The following is a 17,944-nucleotide window of genomic DNA, read 5'->3' on the forward strand; positions in this document are numbered from 1 at the left end:
CCTGTCGCCGCTTCCGCGGGTCTCCCAACCCCCGAACATTCCATGTAATAATGTTCAATCAGTGCCTGCCATGAGTCACAAATGTCAAAGTAATAAGGGAGCCTGCTCGCCTGGCCTGCCAATGATAAGTGCCTGGTCGTGGCACGACCTACAGTATAATCTAGTAGTGGTATATAAGTGTTGTTGTGTCCCAGTGTCCATGTACTGCAATTAGTACAGAAATAAGCAGTACTCAAGTGTGTATGTTCCGAATGCACCATAAAAACAACTAGCACCCCCACCCCCTCCCAGTTTGATCCACAGTCCCTTCCCAATCAGCTTAGCAGATAACCATGTGTCGTAATCCGCTTGCAGCACATTGCTCTCGATTCCACCCCCCTCCCACTGAAGCATCCCCAACTTGCCACCATACTTTGCCCACCCACCTCCCTTATTTCCAGATAATGGAACGACCATATTACAAAACAATACCAAAAGTATTTCCCCTAGTAGTACAGAAACAATATCGGGGAACATCTGTAGGGGGGACAATCTAGAGAGCGACACCAACACTGCCCCTCCCCAAGCCCAAGGTCCTGTGCGTGCGGCAGGCTCTTACGAGGGAGGGCAGTGGGGCCTGGAATACGTTACCACTGGATGAACAGCTTGCAGACAGTCTTAACAAGCAACATGTAGTCCCAGCCCCAGCATAACACCAATGTCCCTGATGTAGCCCAGTGCATTTACATAGGCCGGCAATGGACCAGTCCCAGAGATCAATCTTCTTCATCGTCGGCGAGAGCCGCATCTCGTCGTGCCTCGTCGCGTCCATTACCTCCCCGTTGCGATCTCTTGAGTGAGTGTAGATAATCCTCGGCGTGCTGTGGGTCTGTAAAAAATCTTTGCTTTCCCTGGTGCGTCACACGGAGTCTAGCTGGATACAATAACGCATAGTCAACCTGTGCTGCGCGCAACTTTTTCTTAACGTCAATGAATTTTCGTCTTTCCTCCTGCACCATTGGAGTGAAATCCGGAAAAGATTGAAAAGGACACTCCATTGTACACCAGGTTTTGTTTGGTGCGTGCTGCGCGCAGTGCCACGTCGCGGTCACGATAATTTAATAGCCTTGCGATGATGGGCCTGGGAGGTGCGCCTGGCCTGGGCCGGGGTCCAAGAGATCGGAGTGCGCGTTCCACTATCAGATGCGTGGAGAAAGCCTCAGCACCAATAGATGTCAGAAGCAACTTTTCAATGTAGTCCTCCATACGTCCGGTGTCGGTGGATTCCGGCACACCCGTGACGCGGATGTTATTGCGCCTACTGCGGGCTTCCAAATCCTCGTTCTTTGAAGCAATAACACGCAGCAAATTTTCCATTCGCGCCAATTGGGTTGTATGGCTCGCAGTGGTGTCTTCGTTCTCAGAGACACGCCGCTCGGCTTTCGTAAGCTGCTCCTCATGTTTATCTACTTTGTGCACAATTGCATCTAGCCTTGAGGACATAAGGTCTACCTTATCAACGACTGTGGCGAATCCCGGTCTCATTTCCTGCAGGATTTGCTTCATATCTAGGTCCGCGGACAGTTCGTCGGGGCCCAGTCTGTTAGTTCCCTCTGCTTCTGCCTCTCCTGTGCTCGCCTTAGGTCCTTTTTTCCCCGTAGAGTCAAAGTTGAGTTTAGGCTGTCTGGTTTCCCCATGGTATCGCCACCACATGATATCTACGGGTAATGGTACACAGCCCGTCTGCAGTCTTCAACAAGAGAGTATAGGCAATGCACTAAATTTCTACAAGTGCATCCGGGATCAGGTCCCCTTCACAGGGCCCCAGAGCAGCAGTTCTAGTCGTGCTCTCTTATTGGCATAAATGCCCACGTCGCCAGCACGTGGTCGCGCTGGTATGTCCGTCTCCACAGATGGTGGCCTTGTAAATAGCGCCGCAGGTGCGCTTAGTTGCGCAATGTACTGTTTCTCTCAGGGCTCAGGAATGACCAGTCTCTAATATAGAAGGCCCCTGTCTCGATAGGCAAAGTGCAATTAGACTGGGTAGCTGGCGCCAGAAGTATGTGGTTGCAGTGCCAGCCGATGGATCCACACTCGACTTTATTTTCCAGTCTGCCTCTGTCCCAGCGCTGGACTCATTGCGCTCCACAGCACTGCACGGCAGCGAGCAATGTAGAAGCGGCACAGTCTGTAACCGCCAGCAGCTTTCTCCTCATTTAGTTCACAGCAGCGCTCCAGTGACTGTTTCAGTGGTAGCGCTGGGTACCGTTAGTCAGCCGGCTCACCTCCCCCAGTGCAGGCCGATCAAACGCTGGTACGGGAGTAGCCAATGCCGCCTTTGCATGTATTGTATGTGATGCGGTGAATATGTGTAGCGGCAAAGGCCGCCTTACCGCGTTCCTCTCGCAGGCTCCTCCTCAGCCACAGCAGTCACAGACAGCGCGGCCCGCACTCGCGTGGTAATCCCCGGTCTCGCCCGCCCCAGCCAGCCACCCCTCGCGAGCCGTGGAGAACCAGGGTCAGTCCCGGCAGCAGGTTCTGATGCACGTAGCTCCTGAGTTCAGGACAGCACACACCTCAAATTTATAACGGAGCTAGGCAATCCCGTACTGCACACCTGTGTGCATTTAGCTGCGTGTTCCTTCAGTATGAGAGGATAATTAAACGAATTTTAGATCCCAGGCAGCAGGAGCCTCGTGCGCCCCCAGGTCGAAAACTTTAAATACTTGGGTATTAGCCTCGATTCTAAAATGAATTGGAAATCGCAAATAGAAAAATCGAGGTTAACTTTAATACAAAACCAAGCCCCTATAATAAGGAAGCATAAAAACAGTTATTTTAAGGCAGTATCACCAGCAATTGAGCTATTCAAGTATAAAGCTCAATCGGTTACCTTGTATGGGGCAGAATTGTAGGGCCATGTAGTTAGATACTCTTTTTCAGTACAGGAAAACAGCTTTTTCAGACAACTTTTAGCTGTTCCAGGTTGTACTCATTTAATTCCTTTATTTTGGGACTAAAACATACGTCGTTCTGACGACTATGCTTCCCTACGTCCGCTACTCTATTGGGTTCGTCTGTGGTCCACTGACGAGTTAGTGGACTATAGAGCAGCACTAAAAGAAATTATACAGATAAAGAATATTACTAGAGTGACCTGGTTAATGCACATCGAAAAATGGTTTTTAAAATTGGGCCTATATAGTTTTTGGACAGATCCTGATTCCCTTACTCATCGCTCAAAAAAGTTATTGAAGGCACGGTATTGGGAATTTATCCACAGTTACCCCCTTCAAAACTCAAAAATTGGGAAATTGACAAATTCTTTGATGTTAAAACCGATTGTAAATTCGAATATTTTATGGACGAAATCTTGCCTTCAATGGCAAAGTCATTGTATTTAAAGTATCGCTATGGCATCCTACAACTAAAAACTAGTACTTCAAAGTGGGCGTATAACACAGGCCCTATGAGAGAATCCAAAACTGATTTGTGTGAATTATGTCACATGGGCGTTAAGGAGGACGAGGCCCATGTTTTATTCATATGTCCTGTATACTTGCAAGCAAGGAGAAAGTGGATTAAGCCCATTTGCCTTCTTTTAGGTTTTCAGAAAATCAAAGAAGGGGAAAGAGTATTCAAGGGGAATACTGCACAGGCTATAGTATTTAGTCTGAGTCGTTTCCTGCTTGCCGTGGTAATAGTTAGGAAAAGATATGGTCTAAAAATGTAACAGTACTCTTAAGACTTGTACCGACTAACAGTATCTTAAATTAAATGGATGGGTACTATATTTATTTTTACATATTAAAGTCCTAATTGTTCCTTGTATAATGGTTCCAGACTTTTTATGATCTAAACACTTGTTAGTTCTACTTTTATAATACTTGCCCCTGGTATTTCCCAAAAATCTTTCTTAAAAATATTTATTGTATTTTATTTTTTAACTATGTATTACCTCGACTGATGGATTTATAGAAATTTCTCCTGAGGCTGAAGCCGGGAGTAGGCTACACATTTTAATATTTGAGTGTCACTTTCATTACCTGCTTTTAATTCTCCTGCACTCCTCTTCTGAACCCTGCTCTGCGCTCACACGCTCGGGACACAAACCGCACAGTTGATCTAAGCGCTGCTTGCAGGTCAAACCGCTAATCCCAGGGACGCCTTTCCCGCCGCGGACACAGGCCATGCCCCTTTTTCGAGAGGCCACGTCCCCCGCCGGAATATCTCCCTCACTATAAAAAAATGTGCATCTTCCGGTCGCGCCGTTTGCGCGCCAAAGGCGCGCCTAAGGCAAGCCCGTCTGCGCCAGTCATCTCCAGGACATCGCCTCTCGCCTGCCCCCATGCCCAAATTACACAGTTTGCTTTTCGCTACGACAGGGAACATCTCCTCGCTCTAAATACAACTTTGAGATGCGATAAACTAGAAGGCTGCCTCGGACAGACTTGCCTGCAATGTAAGTCGTGTAACTTTGCCACACCCAAACCCTCTTTATCTGAGCACAGAACCATTGTGCCAAAAAAGACCGCCATTACGGTCCTCCAACTGAATGTCAGGTCCCTCGTTAAACACCATTCTGAAGTCAACACTCTCTTAACTGATGAGAACCCTGACATTCTGTTTCTTTGTGAAACCTGGCTCCATGACGACCTGACCAGCATTCAGAACCTCACGCTGCCTGGGGGCTTCTCTATGAAATCTATCAATAGAGACACTAGGGGAGGTGGTATAGCGGTAATATTCCGAACGGCATACACCCGCTCTTTCACGAAGGAAGATATTAAGGGGTGCGAAAGTGCTCGCTTCAAGATCACTACGAGCCCTCAGTTTGCCCTCTCTGGGCTTTACATCTATCGTCCCCCGGGTCCCACCTCTAAGTTCATTGAAGACCTTTTAGATGTGGCCCACGCCCTCGTAGTGTCCTCAGCTAACTTCACTATACTAGGAGACCTTAACCTCCATTTTGACTCTACCATTGACCCTACCATCAAAAGTCTTTTGGCGGATCTTACAGCCCTACAGTTAAATTCTCTTATCCATACCTCCACACATTCCACTGGCCACCTATTAGACCCCGTCTTTACCAATATCCCTGAGGTCGTGGCCGACCCACCCAAGCCCATGGGGTGGACCGACCACTTCCTCATCAGATTTACGATGAAAACCAGAGAATCGCCCGCTAAAGAAATACCCACCTCCTGTCTCAAGAGGCCATGGCATAAACTACTAGCTGGTGACCTTATCACCAACTTAGGAGAATCTTACCCCACAGTTACTAAAGACATCAATACGTCCTACGATACCTTCAAGGACTGGATTACTAAAGGGCTCGATACCCTAATACCAGCCAAATGGACCAAAGGACGCAGCTCCCCCTCCAACCCATGGTATAATGAAACTCTTAAAGCCATGTGCAAAGAGTGTAAAATAGCTGAGCGCAGTTGGAGAAAGGAATACAAAGACAGTGATAAAGCTCTTTACCTGTCTAAGTTAAGACTCTACCATAAAGCCATACGAACTGCGCGTGCGTCCTTTTATGCTAAAGAAATTAATTCTAGCACCAACCCTACCAAAACTATATTTAAATTGGTGCAAAAACTTCAAAATAGTGGCAATCCAGTTTCCAGCATCACTTCTACCCAACAGTGTGAGGACCTCGCCTCCTTCATAGAAAAAGTGAGGAAAATTTATAATACCTTTCCACAGGACTCCTCCGACCTCTGTAACCCCCCTTATCCCCCTGCCGAGTACTCTAGGCTGTCATTTATACCCGAAATCTCCCACGACGACCTAGCCAAACTTTGCAGAAAGGTTAAGTCCGGCTCCCCTACAGATCCCATGAGACCAGCCCAATTTCTTGAATCCTTGGATTTCTTCCTCCCCTCATTGGCCGCACTACTTAATCTCTCCTTCTCCTCGGCTGTGTTCCCTACGTGCTGGAAACAAGCATGGGTCTCCCCTATTATCAAAAAACCTACTTTAGACCCCACAAAGCTGGAAATCTTTAGACCTATTTCACTGCTTCCATGGATGTCTAAACTAGCTGAAGCCCATGTCCAAAACAATATCCTGGACCCTTCCCAGAATGGCTTTAGGCCTGGAAACAGTACAGAATCTGCCCTTCTGACTACCACCGAGCACCTCCGGAGTATACTAGACGACGGTCAGAGTGCTGCGCTGATTCTACTTGATCTCAGCGCAGCCTTCGATACGGTCTCCCACTACATCCTTCTAAAACGTCTCGAGGCTATAGGAATCGGTGATCTTGCCCTTGAGTGGTTCCGTCCTTTCCTGCAGGACAGGTCCTTCCAGGTCTCAGCCCCTCCTTTTATCTCCAAGTCCCACTCCATCGGCCAAGGAGTTCCCCAGGGCTCTGCGCTTAGTCCATTGCTTTTTAACCTGTATGTACAGCCTCTCTCAGCAGTAGCAAAGGAATGGGGCCTCACGCTGGTGTCGTACGCTGACGACACCCAGCTGGTCATCACTCTCACTGAGGGCACATCAATCTCAGCTGCGAGATTTAGGGATGGCCTAGCCGCAGTTGCCCGATGGATGACGCACAACTGCCTTCAATTGAATGTCGGGAAAACAGAGGTGCTGCTTCTCGGTAAAAACCCCTGCCACTGGAGTGATCACTGGTGGCCTTCCTTGTTCGGCCCCATCCCCTCACCAAAAACTCTGGTAAAAAACTTGGGCGTCTGGCTGGACTCCGCACTAAACTTCCAGACCCACACGAAGAAAGTGGCAGCTACTTGTGTGGGCCTGCTGAGGAGCCTCAACCCGATACTCTGTTTTTTCGACTCTAAAACACGCCAGCTAATTGTTCAATCCACTATCCTTTCTCGGTTGGACTATGCCAGTGTTTTATTTCTAGGCGCAAATAAAGCAGAGATAACACGGCTGCAACGAGTTCAAAACTCAGCGGCAAGGGCCGTGGTGGGCCTGCCCCGCAGATGCTCCGTTAGAACTACCATTCAAAGACTTCATTGGCTGCCAATCGAATCTCGGATTCAATTTAAGGCACTTACCACTGCTTTTAAAATTCTTAAATCTGAATGTCCTGAACTCCTTCGCCCACTCTTGGTACCCTACACTCCTCAGCGTAATTTGCGCTCTTCAGGTCAACACCTTGTATCGGTTCCTCGAACTAAGCTCTGCCGAATGGGTGGCCGCTCCTTCGAAGTTTTGGGGGCCAAACTTTGGAACTCTCTGCCACTGCACATTCGCTCCCTGAATAACTTGCTTGCCTTCCGTAAGGCAATTAAAACTCATCTGTTCCCTATGTCCTAGGCCTCTCGCTGCTCCTTCCCTTCCCCCTCAGCTGTTATTTCATGGTTTAGCGCTGGGACGCCCCGTTGCTGGGGCAGCTGTTTGCGCTCTAACAAAATTTTAACATAACATAACATTCTGTTATAACAATTTCTAATCTCCCAATAAATTTGGTCCCTCTTTCCAGCCAATTCCTATTGCACAAATGTTTTAAGTATGCAGGTATGCTCTAAATATACTCTCATTCGGTATACCAGTATATGATGATGTTTTAAATATTGTATTGTATTCTTTTATGGTTACTTAACCGAAATAAAGATTTTGATGATGATGATGATCTTAAATGCCTAAACTCAGATTCCTGGGTAAATTTCAAACATGTACAACTTTTATTAGTACCCATTTTGTAGGCCTAATGTGACAGTATAGCTCTTTGAGTCGTAAGGGTCTCGATTCTTGGGTGGAGAAACAGCAGGCTGTTTATTTAAAAAAAATGATAACAGTAGGTTATGCAGACATCTGCACGGTCTTGAATGGAAGGCAGAGACTAAGAGCTCCAAACAGGAGTGTCCTCTTATCGACGAGGAGTTCTTTGTTATGGCCAAAGTAGGTGAAGAACCAGTGATTTGGAACAGAGAGCCAACTCCTCCCCCACTTCTCCTATTCACAGAGATTAATTTGGACTCTCCATACTGTAATCTCCATGTGTAACTACACCAGTTTCAGGCCCAAAGACTTTGAATTATAAGCAAGCATCATAATTAACTGAATTCTAGCAGTAAAGAATATCAGTTTCTTCCCGTATTCATTACTCTTGCTAATTCCATTCCTTCGCGACAGAAGTGTGGTTCTGCAGATAGGATGTAATTAGTTCTTTTTGACTCATCAGCTTTCACTTGACAGCCAAACAAAGGTGCTGCCTACCCTTAGGTCATCAGATCCAAAAACACACAAAATGATACATTGGACCAATCAAAACAATTCCCTGATAGGTACCCATTAAAATCCCATATAGTCTTGCAGTAGGGTGGAAATGGAGAGCAGGCAAACAAAGAGGTCACACCGCTCATGATATTTTCGATTTACAAATATGTTTCTTGTCAGGACATTAAAACAGAGCTCACGCAGAGGCAATATTTTATCTTGAAAGAAAAGATTGCCGTATCAATTTAACATGAGGGAGTATGTTTTTTTATCAACTGCGGGCGGATGAGTCAATAATGAAAAAAAGCTGATAAGAAGCGGAAGAGGGAGAGGGCAGTGAAAGAACACATTAGTAATATTTCTCGCCGAAAGACGGCGCAGCAACAGCAAATTAGCTGTAGATTTAAGCCCCAGCACACAAACCAAGTGCGCAGTGAGAGCATGTGATGCAGAGAGGAGACGCCAGGCGTGTGCACATCGCCTGTCCATGCGGGCACATGGTTTGTCTTCCTTCGCGCACCAAACCGACAACTAGTCTCGCCAAGTGCGAAGCAGCGCAAGCGCTGCATGCGCTAGGTGAGACCTAAAAATACAAGATAGGGTAGCTTTCCCAAGCAATGCAGACAGCAGCAGTAATAATAACATAGAGTCTGAAACACTTTGCAGCAACCAATAGCAGGTCTATCAATCTAAATGAAAGAGGCATAATTTATTTGAAAGCTTGGGCAATCAGAGGCTAAGCCAATTAGATTAATTTTCAAGGTGACTCTTGAGTCCTCTCCGAAACTGCCAATGCACGAGGACATAGACTTTTCTATAGATTGTTGTTTTTCCATTGAAGTGAGCAAGGAAAATGCTACTTACCAGTATGTATCTGTTCTTGGCATGTAGAGCTGCAGATTCTTACTCTGTGCAGTAGATAGCCACCTGGTGTTGGGCTCGGATGATTGCATGTTGTTGTCGTCTTGGAAGAAGTCTTTGTAGTCACGAGATAGGTGACTCCTCCCTTGGACGATAGTGCGCATGGGCATTGGCTCCATCCTTAGATTGTTTTTCGACACGATGGGAAATGATGGAGTTTGTAGAAAGAAGAAAGGATGTCCATGCGTGTATATCTAATTAAGATAGAACTGGAACAGATACAGGCACCGGGGAGGTGGGAGGGCGTGTAAGAATCTGCAGCTTTACATGCCAAGAACAGATGTATACTGGTAAGTAGCATTTTCCGTTCGAGGCCTATGAGCTGCATATCTTACACTGTATATCAATTGTACAGCAGTGTCTCCCCTAGCAGTGGTCACCTGTATCTTTTGCAGTAGTTTTAAAGAGGGTTTTGAGGACAGCTTGGCCTACTGCAGCTTGCTGCTTAGCTTGCACATAAACACAATAGCGTTTAGTGAAGGTGTGTGTTGTAGACCATGTTGCTGCCTTGCAGATGTCTTCTAGGGGAATGCTCCCTAAGAAAGCCATGGAGGCTCCTAGTTTGCGTGTGGAGTGCGCTCTAGGAGGAACTGTTAATGTGCGTTTTGCCTTGTGATAGCATATTTGTATACAGTTAACAATCCACCTTGCAATTCCTGATTTTGAAATGGGGTTGCCTTTGTGTGGTGGACAGAAAGCTACAAACAGTTGCTCTGTTTTACGAAAAGATTTGGTCCTATCAATGTAATGGAGAAGAGCTCTTTTTACTTCTAGTGTGTGTAGAGCTCTTTCTGCTACATAGTCTGGGTTTTGAAAAAACACTGGTAAGCTCTACTGATTGATTTAGATGAAAAGGAGTAATTACTTTAGGAAGGAATTTTGGATTAGTTCGTAGAACCACGTTGTTACGGTGTAATTGTAAAAATGGTTCTTGTACAGTGAAAGCTTGAATCTCACTAACTCTAAAAGAGGTAATAGCAATAAGGAAAGCTGTTTTCCATGTGAGAAATTGCAGTTCACACTTATGTAAAGGTTCAAAAGGGGGCCCCATGAGCCTTGTAAGCACAATGTTTAGGTTCCACACTGGAGTTGGTGGTAACCTAGGAGGAATAATTCTTTTTAATCCTTCCATAAAAGCTTTGATTGCAGGTACTCTAAATAATGACATATGTGGTCTGTTTTGTAGATATGCTGCAAGGGCTGCAAGATGTAAACGTATAGATGAATATGCCAGATTACATCTTGGTAAATGGAGAAGGTAACAGATGACATTTTGGTTGGAAGCATCCACAGGAACAATTTGATTGTTAGTGCAGTAAATGGCAAATCTCTTCCATTTTGCAGCATAGCAAGCTCTAGTAGTAGGTCTTCTGGCTTCTTTAATGATATTCATATAGTCTGGTGGTAGGTTAGGGTAACCAAACTCTAAGACTTCAGGAGCCAGATCGCCAGAATCAGTTGACTTGGATCTGGATGCCAGATGTCACCATGGTTCTGCGTTAGCATTGATGGTGTCAGAGACAGTCACAGACAGAGAGAGTTCTAGCAGTGTGGTGAACCACGGTTGGCGTGCCCATGTGGGAGCTACCAGGAACAGTTTGAGAGACTGTTGTCTGAGCTTGCGTACTACTAGTGGTATTAGTTGGGTTGGTGGAAAAGCGTACGCAAATCTGCCTGACCAGTTCATCCATATCGTATTGCCCATGGACAACGGGTGTGGAAACCTGGCGGCGAAGGTTGGGCATTTTGCATTTTCGTTTGTGGCAAACAGGTCTATGTCTGGATGACCCCACTTGTAAAAGAATGGTTGAAGAACTTGCAGATGTAGTTCCCATTCGTGAATCTGTTGTGTCTGTCGACTTAACAGATCGGCTATCTGATTGTGAACTACTGGAAGGTATTCTGCTAGCAGATATAGGTTTTGTGGAATGGCCCATCTCCAAATGTTTTGTGCGAGCTGGGACAGTTGCAGGGAGTGTGTGCCTCCTTGTTTCTGTATCTAGTACATGGCTGTCATGTTGTCCGTCCGGTTTAAGACAGCTTTGTATTGTAGGTGTACTTGGAAGGACTTTAGTGCCAGGAAAATCGCTAGCAACTCTAGGTGGTTGCCGTAAAGCACCCTCTGTTGAGCAGTCCATCTTCCCATCTAGCGTGGTGGAGCAGATGTACTCCGCATCCTGTCAGGGATGCGTCTGTTGTCAGTGTTATTTGTGGAACAGGCTCTAGGAACGGCCACCCTCTGGACAAGTTTTTGGTGTTGCACTACTGCGGAGAGCGTTGTGTGTGGCTGTCCACCAACACCAGGTCTGTTAGTTGTCCTTGTGCCTCATTCTACTGATGTGCTAGTCATTCCTGCAATGGACGCATTTGCAGTCTAGCATATTGTACAATAAAAATGCAAGATGCCATCATGCCTATTAGTTGCATGAACACTCTGGCTGGGAGAGAGTGTTGGTTTTGAAACCTTGTAATTAAGGCTTGAATGCTCTGTATCCTGCCTGGACTGGGATAATCTAGAGCTGTATTGGTGTTTATGGTAGCACCTAGGTATTGATGTACATGAGAGGGCTGTAGATGTGACTTGGTCCAGTTTGTTGTAAACCCCAAGTTGTGCAGTGTCTGAATTGTGCGAGATGGGTGTTGAACACACTGGTTGAATTACTTGGCGTTTATGAGCCAATCATCTAAGTATGGGAAGAGATGGATCTGTTCTCTTCTGAGATGTGCTGCTACTACTGCTAAGCACTTTGTGAACACTCTGGGTGCTGTTACCCCGAATGGAAGGACTTTGAATTGATAGTGTTGTCCTTCTAGCACAAACCTGAGATACTTCCTGTGAGAAGGATGTATGGGAATGTGAAAGTAGGCGTTTGAGGTCTAATGTAATGAAGAAATCGCCTTGTTGCAATAATGGGAGCACTTGTTGTAAAGTGATCATGTGAAAATGATCTGGGTGTATATAGAGATTGAGAGGCCTCAGATCTAGAATTGGTCTTAGTGTCCCTTCCTTTTTGGGTATTAGGAAGTAGAGTGAGTAGACCCCTGTTCCTTGATGTTGCAATGGAACTAGCTCTATTGCATCTTTTTGTAGCAATGAGAGAACCTCTTGTTGGAGCAGCGTTAGATGTTCTGTGGACATTGGACGCTGTCTGGGTGGCATATTTGGAGGGGTAGCTGTAAGCTCTAGGCAGTAACCATATTGGATAATCTGTCTAACCCACTTGTCTGTTGTGATGGAATTCCAGACAGGTAGGAACTGTATTAATCTCCCCCTACAGGAGTGGTAAGCTGTTGGGGAGCTGAAGGAAGTCACTGTTTAGTGGTGGAAAAGGATCGATTGTTGTTACCTCCTCTATAGTATCCTTTATTAGAGGATGCTTGTGAATAAGTTTTAAAGGAAGCTGAATGGTCTGCTCCAGCTGGTTTGAAGCCTCCTCTGTAAAAGGAGCGACAAAAGGTTCCTCTTGCTTGGGTGGACTGCAAAGCTCCTATAGACTGGGCTGTATCAGTGTCTTTTTTCATTTTTTCCATAGCTGTGCCTACTTCTGGACCAAACAACTGTTGGTTGAATGGTTTATTTAAGATACCTCTTGCTTAAATCCTGAAATACGTAGCCACGCGTGACGTCTAATAAAGACACTGGTGTTTATTGCCCTAGATGCATTGTCTGCTACATCTAGTGCGCATTTAATGGAGGCAATAGATATAAGCTTACCCTCTTGTATGAGGTCATCTGCTTGTGCCTTACATTGATCAGGTAGATGTTGTAAGAGCTCCTCTAGCTGATCATAGTGAGCCCTTTTATATCTTGCTAGGAGAGCCTGCATTACTAGCTTGGGCAGCTATTCTTTTCCCTGAAGCATCTATGATTTTGGACACTATCAGGAGGTGGTGCTTCTCCTGATGTTTGTGAGTTTGCCCTTTTCGTAGCATTTGAAACTACTAGGGAGTCTAAGGGTACCTGTCCCTTAATGTAAGCAGGATCCACAGGAGCTGCTCTGTACTACTTTTCTATCCTTGGGTTTATGATTCTAGCCCGTACAGGATCTTTAAACACTTCTGGGGCATGTTTAATAACTCCTTTAATCATTGGCAGTATTTGCACAGATTTTTGGGAATGTTCAAAAGTGTCTAATAAAAAATCCTCTTCTGCCTCCTCTGAATGCATGGTGACATTGTGATAAATGGCAGCCCTATGAATTAAGTGTCCAAACCCAATATTGTCTTCTGGGGGAGAAGGTTTAGATGGATATATATGTGGGTCAGGAATATCTGGTATATCCTGTGGGTTTGGATACTCCCAGTCTGGTGATCCTGTTGGGTAGGGAAAAGGGCCATCTGGGTCTTTCCCTCCCCCCATGCTATACTGATCATCATCAGCATACTGAGGAGGTATATGTTGCGGAGAATGAAGAGGAGAATTTTGAGGTGAAATGTTTAAAGGGAGAGCAGGAGAGGGAGATACAGGAGAAGAAGGGTGCATAGGAGATGTGGCAGAGTACTACTTGACAGGCACTGTAGGTGTAGGTGCTGTATCTGACTTCCTCTTCCTGTGTGGTGTGGTGTGGTGGAAACATGTCCTGTTTCTGGGTCTATGTATATCCTTTTTTGCAGAGGATCAGGTCTGAAAAGCTCTTCTTCAGAAAATGCTTTTGGCGCCGATTTTTTCGGCTCTGGGCCTGATTTTTGTTTGTGTTTAGCCATAGGAGTTGTTGTATAGTCCTGTGGCGTACTTTTCGTCACCGAAGGCATCTTCTTCAGAGTCGAGGCCTGGTTCGAGGGCTTGGAGGCATCGGAAGCAGGTTTTGTGTGTTTCGTCACCGAAGATTTTGGGGTGGAAGCAGGTTTCATTGGTTTCAGTGCCCTATTGTCTTTAGGAGTCGACAGTTTCTGGGTCTTTTTCGTCACCAGGACTTCTTTCCGTCTCAATGCCGAGGGAGCTGGTCGTATCGGCACGTGCTGAGCTACCGGAAGGCTTTAATATTTTCTTTGGTGCCGGGCTTGATGGCGGGGCTTTCGTAGCAATGTCTCGGTCTCGACTGGGTCCCGAAGGTGGAGTTTTGACCTTAGCCTTTGGTTTAGGTGGTTGGGCTGGGGTAGGGGCAATCGTACTTACGCGTTGACCTGATGGTATGAAGTCATCGAAGTAGTCTGCCTCAGATACGATCTGGATCCTCGGAATCTTCCTTGGGGACACATGGACCTTCGAAGATATCCACCGGTTCCGGAGCTAATCTATCCATGTCGCGTCGACGGGCCCTCCGATCTCGAATGGTCTTCTTGGATCGAAATGATGCACAAGCTGTGCAGCTCGACTCATCATGTTCAGGTGATAAACACAGGTTACACACCTTGTGATGCTCGCTGTGTGGAAATTTTGCTCCACACCCGGGGCATTTTTTTGAATGGTTTCCTTTCCATGAGGTGTAGGCCTCACCGCGTGGGTAGGCCAGACGGCCTGCGTCGACGACCGGAATCGAAGTGATGGGGTTGAATCTATGTATATTGAAGTTTCTTTTCATAAAGTTTTGCGCGTCGAAGTCTTCGAAAAGTCGATTTTCGAACCGGAGCGGGAAAGTTGCATCCGAAAAAAACAATCCAAGGATGGAGCCGATGCCCATGCACACTATCGTCCAAGGGAGGAGTCACCTATCTCGTGACTACAAAGACTTCTTCCAAGACGACGACAACATGCAATCATCCGAGCCCAACACGAGGTGGGGTTCTAATGCAGTGTAAGATCTGCAGCGCATATGCCTCGAACAAGTATGTTCAGTGTTGCAATGCAGGACCTTCTAAGTGTATTGTGAATCTGATTTGCCAGATAAGTACCAGCTCAGAGATCATTTCATGAACCTGCATTTGACTGTGGTTGCGGTAGGCTTTGTTTGTTACTGTGCGGTTCCCAAGAAAGGTTACATTTGTTGGGTGACATTTTTTGGCATTCATCACAAAGCCAAAATATGGAAGAATGGCACTGCTTTTGATTGTGAGGCATTGCTGTCGGATGCTGCTCTATACTAGCCAGTCACAGTATGGAGAGACCTGAATTGCGGCAAAGGTGAACTGCAATCACTTTGTGAACACATGTAGAGCTGTGGCCCAAAAGGATGCATTTCAAATTGATAATGGTTTACACTTAGCACAAACCTTTATTTTATTTATTCATTCAGAGTTTTATATAGCGCGAACAAGATCCTTACAGATATCAGAGCGCTTCACAAAGACAGGGTAGTGGCAGTAGGAGTGAACAGAGACAATGGGAGCAATATAGTAGTCACTAACATGGTGGGGTACTAATAACATACATGAAAACATATCAAAATACAGTCAGGTAAACAGATAATATCGGACGGCACAAGTCATTTATCCCACTACAGGGGTGTTCATGTGTACCTTGGGTGTGTGGATGGCTTATATCAAAGACTTAGTGTAGCGAGAACACTGAGTGGGAGCATCTGAAGAGTGTAACGTGTAACATATATTGGTAGTGACAGCATCATGTTAGGAGCATAGTGCCGGAGGACAAGGTGAGCGGTGATACAAGCAATGCAGTCTCTCTGATCCAGCACCAATCATGTTCAGGATATCTTGGCCAGAAGGATGTTTTTCACCTCTTTCTTGAAGAGTGCAGTGGAGGAGATCAGCCTAGTTTCAGGCGGGAGTGCGTTCCAGATCCTGGGTGCCATTCCAGAGAAGGAGCGCTTGTATGTTTTCTCTTTCCGGAACCTACGAGGTTTCAGGAGTAGCTTTTTTGTGCTTCTATTGGACCTCGAACCTCCTGAGATAGACAACTTTAGAGCGAGGTAGTTGGGTGAATTGTGGTGCACGGCCGCGTGTGTCATAACTGCAATTTTTAGCTGTATTCTGGCTTCAAAAGGCAGCCATTTTAGAGACTTTAAGTCTGGGGAGATATGCGAATGTTTTCTTGAGCCAGTAATGAGTCTCGCGGCAGCATTCAGGGAGGCTCTTAAGGGTGCTGTTGTGGATAGCGGGAGTCCGCTGAGGGCCACAATTCCGTAGTCTATTCGAGGGATGACTAGAGCTTGTACAGCAGTTTGGAAGTCTTCGGCAGGGAGGAAAGGTTTGATTTTCCTCAATGTGTTGATTTAGAAATTAGCTGCTTTTGTGGCTTTGCTAACGTGCTGCTGCATGTTGAGCTTGGCGTCGAGAGTGATGCCTAGGGATTTCGCCGAGTCCACGATGGTAGGTTGGACATTGAGTGCTGTTAGATTATTGAGCCATGTTTGGGTGGTGGATGTTTTCGTCGGTGGCGAGATGAGTAGGAACTCTGTTTTCAGAGCATTTAGTTTGAGGTGATTATCTGCCAGCCACGATTGAGTGTTAATAAGCGTGGAGTTCAGATGTTTGATATCTTCAGGAGATTGTAGCTTTAGGTAGAGTTGTGTGTCGTCGGCGTACATATGGAATTGGACATTGGAAGCTTGGAGCAAGGTGGCGAGCGGTTCCATGACGAGGTTGAACAGTGTGGGGGAGAGGGAGGATCCTTGTGGGACACCTAGATCTGCAGGCACAGGAGTGGATAGCACATTGTCGATCTTGAACTTCTGTGACCGATTGTGAAGGAAGGACGAAAACCACTTGAGAACAGTTCCCGAAAGACCCATTCTAGTGCTTAGCAGCTCCAGCAGGTTCTCATGTTTGACCGTGTCAAATGCAGACGAGAGGTCAAGAAGGATGAGGAGGCAGGACTCATTGCGATCAAGAATTTGGAGGGCGTCATCAATTATGTGTGTCATAGCTGTTTCCGTGCTATGTTTCGCTCGGAAGCCTGATTGATGAGGGTTGAGGAGGTCAAATTGGTCAATGTGTTTAGTGAGTTGTAGTTGGACACATTTTTCCAGCAGTTTGGCCAGGGTGGGGATATTGGTGATGGGCTGGTAGTTGTTTAGGTCAGACGGATCAGCTGTAGGTTTCTTGAGTATAGGCGTGACTTGCCCCACCTTGAGGGAGTCCGGAATGAGGCCTTGTTGCAGGGAGCTGTTGATGATTTTGGTCCAGAGAGGGAGGAGCAAGGGGATGAAGTCTTTTACCGCATTAGCAGGTAGAGGGTCTGTGAGGTGATTAGAGGGCTTCAAAGTGCAGAGCAGTTTGCGGATTGCTTCTTCCGAGTAGGTATCGAAGTACAGCCAAGATGCCTTGTTTTTAGGTTGAGTGTAAGACATTCTGGTGTTGTTGGGGAATCGACTTACATCCAAGATGAGGTCATTTCTTATGCTGTCAGTCTTTAGCTTAAAGAAAGCAGAGAAGGCTTCACAGTGTGGGGTGTCGCTTGTTGTGCTGTTTGATTGTAGGGGTTGAGTCTTTGTTTGGGTCTTGATTAGTTCGAACAGCTTTCTTGGCCTGTTTTTTGCTTGGTCCAACTGACGGCTAAAAAAGTCCGCCTTTGTGCGCTTTATTTTCCTGAAGTAGGCGTTTCTTTTGTTCTTAAGCCTTTTGAGGTGCAGTGCTGAAGGGTCCGATCTCCAGGTGCGCTCTGCCATTCGCATAGTACGCCTGTCTTCATTGAGTCTATCATCATACCAGGGGTTAGAAGTTTTGGTGGAGACTCTCTTCAGTTGAAGTGGGGCGACTTCATTGACTACTGTGTTCATAGAGTCAAGGTAGTGGTCCATCAGTGTTTGAACATCAGAGGCACCTGAAGGGGGAAGGAGGAGATTGCCGATGTGGGGAGGCAGGGTAGAGGGGTTAAGGTTCTTCATGTCCCTTTTCCATGTTTTGGATTTGATTGGTTGAGCTGGGATAGGCTTCACTTTTTGATTGATAAAGAAGGTGATAATGTGGTGGTCAGACCAGTCGCAGGGTTGAATCGCCTCCAGTTGTG

At 46.2% G+C, this 17,944-nt stretch overlaps 1 protein-coding gene across 9 annotated transcripts in view; it reads right to left on the bottom strand.

The window, feature by feature from the left end:
• Positions 1–17,944, bottom strand: part of CAPRIN1 (cell cycle associated protein 1) — a 568,063-nt gene that overhangs the window by 49,634 nt on the left and 500,485 nt on the right. The window lies entirely within an intron of this gene.

The sequence above is a fragment of the Lissotriton helveticus genome, chromosome 3_2 (genome assembly GCF_964261635.1).
Source record: "Lissotriton helveticus chromosome 3_2, aLisHel1.1, whole genome shotgun sequence".
Taxonomy (NCBI): Eukaryota; Metazoa; Chordata; class Amphibia; order Caudata; family Salamandridae; genus Lissotriton; species Lissotriton helveticus.